The sequence below is a fragment of the Carassius auratus genome, chromosome 5 (assembly GCF_003368295.1).
Source record: "Carassius auratus strain Wakin chromosome 5, ASM336829v1, whole genome shotgun sequence".
NCBI lineage: Eukaryota > Metazoa > Chordata > Actinopteri > Cypriniformes > Cyprinidae > Carassius > Carassius auratus.
Genome location: NC_039247.1, coordinates 26,695,526 through 26,701,464, shown reverse-complemented (window position 1 = coordinate 26,701,464; position 5,939 = coordinate 26,695,526). Strand labels below are relative to the sequence as shown.

General features: G+C 40.7%; 1 pseudogene; it reads right to left on the bottom strand.

Annotated features, from left to right (window-relative positions):
• Positions 1 to 3,492: 3,492 nt before the first annotated feature.
• On the bottom strand, positions 3,493 to 5,437 carry LOC113069603 (uncharacterized; annotated as a pseudogene).
• Positions 5,438 to 5,939: the final 502 nt, after the last annotated feature.

The window sequence follows — 5,939 nt, the reverse complement described above, 5'->3', positions numbered from 1 at the left end:
AACTTGTGACAGTATTAAAACTAGAGTATGACTTATTAAACAGCAAACTGTTTAACAAAGTCTGTGTGGTGCCCTGGTGGCCTGTATACAGTAGCCAGTAGAAACATCACAGGGGATTTATCTAGGGCCGGGACTTTAACGTGTTAATTGAGATTAATTAATTACACAAAAAATAACGCGTTAACTAAGATTAATTAATTACAGAAAAAAAATTCCCCCATTTTTAATCACTTATATTTTGCACCGCGGAACGTTTCTCACTGAATAAGTTTCGGCGGACCGATTATACTGGAGCACCAACTAGCGTTCGTATATCACCGCATCACATCTACGAGCCTCAAGTATCACCTCAACGCAAAACATATAGCAGCTAGCGTGGACTTTACACTTTATGTTGAACTATGTATTATTTTGTTGGTGCAACAGTTTGTGTTGAACTCTTTATTGTTTTGGCCAAGGTTATTGAGAGTTGGACTTATTATGTTATGGCCTCTGAAGCAACAGAGAGATGTTTTCTAATAGTCAGTGTTTCCAATGTTAAAATTACTTCTCACTGTTCTCAGGTCAAATATTTATATGCGATTAAAATGTGATTAATTTCGATTAATTAATTACAAAGCCTCTAATTAATTAGATTAATTTTTTTAATCGAAGATTAATTTTTTTAATCGAGTCCCGGCCCTAGATTTATCATTAACATTTTTTTTCACTTGATAGTGTTATAAGCACCATTACTTCAAAGGAGTTATACTTGAAGCCTGCCTTCTGAGAAATCCTGAAAACATTGTTATAAATTGAAACAACACCTTCCCCTTTACCTTTTGGATGTGGCTCATGATTATAACAGTAATCTTGGGGGGGGGGGGTAGACTCATTTAAAATAATGTAATCACCCGGTTTTAGCCAGGTTTCTGTCAAACAGAGTACATCTAGATTATGATCAGTGATCATATTATTTATAAAAAGTGCTTTCGTAGATAGGGACCTGATATTTAATAAGCCAAGCTTTATCCTTTGTTTATCCGTATTGCATCTGTTTTTTTTTTTATTTGTTGGACCTCAATTAAATTATTACTCTTCAATTGGTTTGGACGTTTTTTTGTATTTTCTAGTTCGGGAACAGACACAGTCTCTATAGTGTGATATCTAGGTGAATGAGTCTCAATGTGCTGAGAATTAACAGACTTCTGTGATGTGAGGTGGCTAGCAGACAGTCAGTTTAGCCAGTCTGTCTGCTTCCTGACCTGGGCCCCAGTTAGTCAAGTACAAACACGGTGAGTAATGGCTTCTCCTGCTATTGTTATCTGCACCTCTTGCCACATATATAGTTTATCTCTCTTTGTTGGCGACGAGGGATTCATATGTGATAAATGCAGGAAAATAGTTAGGCTGACAGAGAAGATTTCAGAATTAGAGACACGCATCCAAACTTGAATTAAGGGCAGTAAGAATGTGAGGGATCTAGACAAGGCTTTGGAATGTGACTAGCTCGCCGATCTAAATATTAAACAGGTTCTCCCAACTCAGTGATGCACCCACTGAGAAACCTGATGAAAGTGCTCTAGTTATTGGCGATTCTATTGTACGGAATGTGAATATACAGACACCAGCCACCGTAGTCCAATGTTTACCGGGAGCCAGAGCACCTGATATCTTGGCATATTTAAAAGTGCTAGCTAATGCTAAACATAAATGAAGTAAGATTGTTACTCATGCTGGCGCTACTGATGTTCAACTTTGCCAGTCGGAGATTACAGAAAATAACATTAAAGAGGTGTGTGAACTTGCAAGCACGATGTCAGACACTGTAATATGCTCTGATCCCCTCCCTGCTTACCGTGGTGATGAGATACATAGAATATCGTCATCACTCAATGGCTGGATGTCTAAGTGCCCACAGAATAACATAGGTTTCATAGAAAAATGGACAAGCTTTTGGGGCAGACCTGACATGTTGGAAAAAGATGGTCTTTATCCCTCCTGGGGTGGTGCCACTCTTCTCTCTAGAAATATGGAACTTAGTCTAAGAGTTTAAGACTCTTAGACTTATATTATTTATTATATAATATATATTTATATTATTATATAATATAAATAATAATTGTTGTGAGTACTATACAGAAGAACAATTTAATATAAATGTGGAAATGGAAGGGGCATTATCAATAATACATTTTAATAATAGAAGTCTCTATAAAAAAATTGTACAAATTAAGGATTTTTTTGTGCAAGTTTAATAAATTTGATGTGATTGCTGTGTCAGAGACTTGGCTTGATAATGAGAAAGCACAAGATGTAGAATTGGATGGATATAATTTGTTGACGATTAACAGAGTTAACAAAAAAGGAGGAGGAGCTGCTTTATATGTTGACACTTTTTGATTAAAAGTATGTCATGTACTATAGAAAACATTCTGGAATGCTTAACCATAGAAATCGACTTTGAAAGATCTAAAAATATAATAATTAGTTTTGTGTATAGAACACCAGGAACATGTATTGATACATTTATGAATAGATTAGTAGGTGTGTTAAATAAATGGAATGAGAACAAGTTACAAATTATATGTGGAGATTTTAACATTGATTTGTTAAATCCAAAGGGACATAAGAGAACATCTGATTTTATTGATACAATGTATAGTAAAGGTATATTTCCAGTGATTACAAAACCAAGTAGAATAACATCAGACACTGCTACACTAATTGATAATATATATACAAATGAAATTGGAGTGTAAATTATAGGATGATTATTTATAAATGATATGACTGATCATCTCCCAGTTTTTGGGATCTTTCAAAGATTGTTTACAAAACCAAATGAAAATAGGACAAACTATGTTAAAATGATTCGACATAGAACACCAGAAGCCATTGCTGCCCTTGGGAAGGATTTAAAGAAACTTAACTGGAGTGAGGTTTATGAAAATGAAGATCCTAATAGAGCCTATGATGCTTTTTTAACCATACTGATTGAAAAATATGAAAAACATTGTTTTTTTCAAGAAGTTTGTAAGGAAGCGAAAAAATGTAGACAAACCATGGATTACAAATGGAATAGAGAAGGCATGTAAAAAGAAGAATGCATTATACAGGAAATTTATTACAACGACAAAACAAGCTGAAAATAATTATAAAATTTATAAAAATAAATTAGTAAGTATTATAAGAATTAGTAAAAATGACTATTATCATACATTATTGAACAAGTATAAGAGTAATACTAAAAAACATGGGAAGTACTTAATAGTATAATTAAAACGAATAGAGGAAAAGTATATTACCCAAATTATTCTGTAAATGAAGAATCAGGAATTATAAATAAAGTGAATGACATTGTCAATACATTTAATGAGTATTTTGTAAATGTTGGTTATAAGTTAGCACAAGAGATTGTGGAGCAGAGAGTTTGAATACACCTTCTGGTGCTATTTGGACACGTCATCAATGAAAAACCCGCGGTCATAGGGTTTTTCGGGTCTTTAATCTTCATACACCCTCACCCGGGCGACCCAACCGGGGGTGATCAGTCCCCGGTTTGTGTCCAAGAGGCATGTTGCTCCACGGATCCCCCCTACGGATCCACAGCCACCGAGAAGCCCTCTCTGCGGCCTCTCAGATGTTTGCGGTGGCTTTTTTCAATTGCAGTCCTTTCACTCCAAGGAGTTTGAGGGTTCGTAGCAGTGAATGGCCAGCGAAGCCTCGGCACCCGATCTCGACTGGCTCGCAGCGAGTTTTCCAGCCGTTGTTCCGGCACTCCGAGCTGAGCCCTGCGTACTTAGCCCTCTTACGCTCGTGGGCCTCTTCAATACGGTCTTCCCAGGGGACAGTTAGTTCCAGGATAACCACTTTCTTGGTAGACTCAGATGTTAGCACCATGTCTGGTCGGAGAGAAGTGGCTGTGATGTTGCCTGGGAACTTAAGCTGTCTTCCAAGGTCAACCTGAAGTTGCCAATCACAAGCAGTGGAGAGGAGCCCCCCCCGTAGAGCTAGGCCGGTGGAATTGTTCCTTCTGCCCAGCTCTAATGAAGGTGATTGTTTGTTTGGGGGCTGCCTGGGTCTTGGTGAGCTGGATCGCTGTGCAGATGGGGTCCCCCAAAGCCTTTAGCACCTGGTCGTGGCGCCAGCGGTACCGCCCTTCCCCTAGCGCTCTTGAGCAGCTGCTCAAAATGTGCTCCAGTGTGCCCCTCTTCTTGCACAGCTTGCACTCAGGAGTGTCTGCCAGGCCCCAGGTGTGCAGGTTAGCTGGGTTTGGACGTCATAGACGGATTGGACAAGAAACTTGATCCGAAATGGCTCTGCTTTCCAGAGCTCTGCCCAGGTTATTCTGCATGGATCTGCATGTTCCCACCTGGTCCACGCTCCTTGTTTGGACATGCTGGCCATTTTGGTGTAGCGTTCTTCTTCCACCTCTGCTCGTATCTTGTCCTGAATCAGTTTGCGCCTCTCTTTTCCACGAGCCAGATCATAACATGGCTTGGGAAAACAACCAAGACCTGCTCGTCCAATTGCCACGGAGCCCACCAGCGTTTTGTGCCTTAGTCGTGCCTCAGCTTTAGTGACGGCTTCTTGCGCCTGCCACTTTCTCTCGGTCTTCACGAGGATTCCTGCTGCTGCGACTTTTGTGTCTTTGGAGTCCCTGTACATCAATACCTCTCTGGAGCGGGTGACTTTGAACTCCTCTGATAGTCCACTCAAAGGAAGATGCAACTTGGTGGAATGGCCGTAAAGGGCAATGCTGCTCAAGGACCGAGGGAGCCCCAGCCATTTTCTGAACTGGCTGATAGACTTCTCTGGAACCTCGACTGTTGATGTTGGTACCTCGTAGACCAACAGGGGCCAGAGTATTCTTGGCAAGACTCCGTACTGGTATATCCAGGTTTTGAATTTTCCCGGGGAGGCCAGATCTGTCAATCGCTGTGAGCCAGGTAGTCAGGTCGCACTTGGTTTGTTTTATGGCAGCTGACTCCCTTTCTTCTTCCTTGGCCATCTTGAACTGACGTCTCAGGTATTTTAGTTCTTGTCTCAGCTGACTGATCTTGGCTTCTCGCCGGTTGAGCTTCGCTGGATTCCTATCTCCTCTTCTTTCCTTGACACCAAACCGCTCTGCTCCCATGTTCATTATGATGGTACACATGGTCTGGAGCTTCTGGTCGACACTGCCCTTTGAGATGTATTCCAGGCACTTGTCTACATCCTTGTCCAGCTTAAGCCACTCCTTATTGTTTGCGGCAGGCCACTTCACCCTACGGTGTTCCGATTTCCTGCTTGGTGGGGGTATTTGTGTGGCTTGGAGGTTCCGGGTACTGTGGGGAGATTCCGGACCCGGCTCCTCCTCCGTCTCACCAGGTTCAGCAGCCGGCGTGACAGTAACTGCTGCCCCAGCTGCCGTACCTGAGCGTAGCTTCACTTGATCCCTCCTGAGGCAGGCCATCTTTGCCTGGTGGATCTTCTGGGCCTTCAGGTTTTTGCAGACCTTGCCGCAAATACAGACTGCGCTCGTAATCCGTTGTCCATTTGCTTGGGTCGTTACCGGTAATTCCGTCCGATTGGGATGCTCATCCCCCCCCCCCCTCGGGTATCCCTGGGGGTATATAGAGAAATGAGGAAAGGCCAGATGAAGTAGGTATCCCTAGTAATATCCATTCAATATTTATTAGGGGAACTCATGAAATGGAAATACTTGATATTGTTAATAATTGTAAGAATAAAAAATCAACTGATTGTAATGAGATTGACATGTCATTATTAAAAATATCATAGAATATATAGTAAAACCCTTTACATATATTTGTAATCAATCATTTTTAACAGGTATATTTCCAAATAATATGAAAATAGCTAAAATTATCCCTATCTTTAAAAGCAGTGATAGACATCTTTTTTCCAATTACAGACCAATTTATCTGCTTTCCCAGTTCTCTAAAATTTTGGAG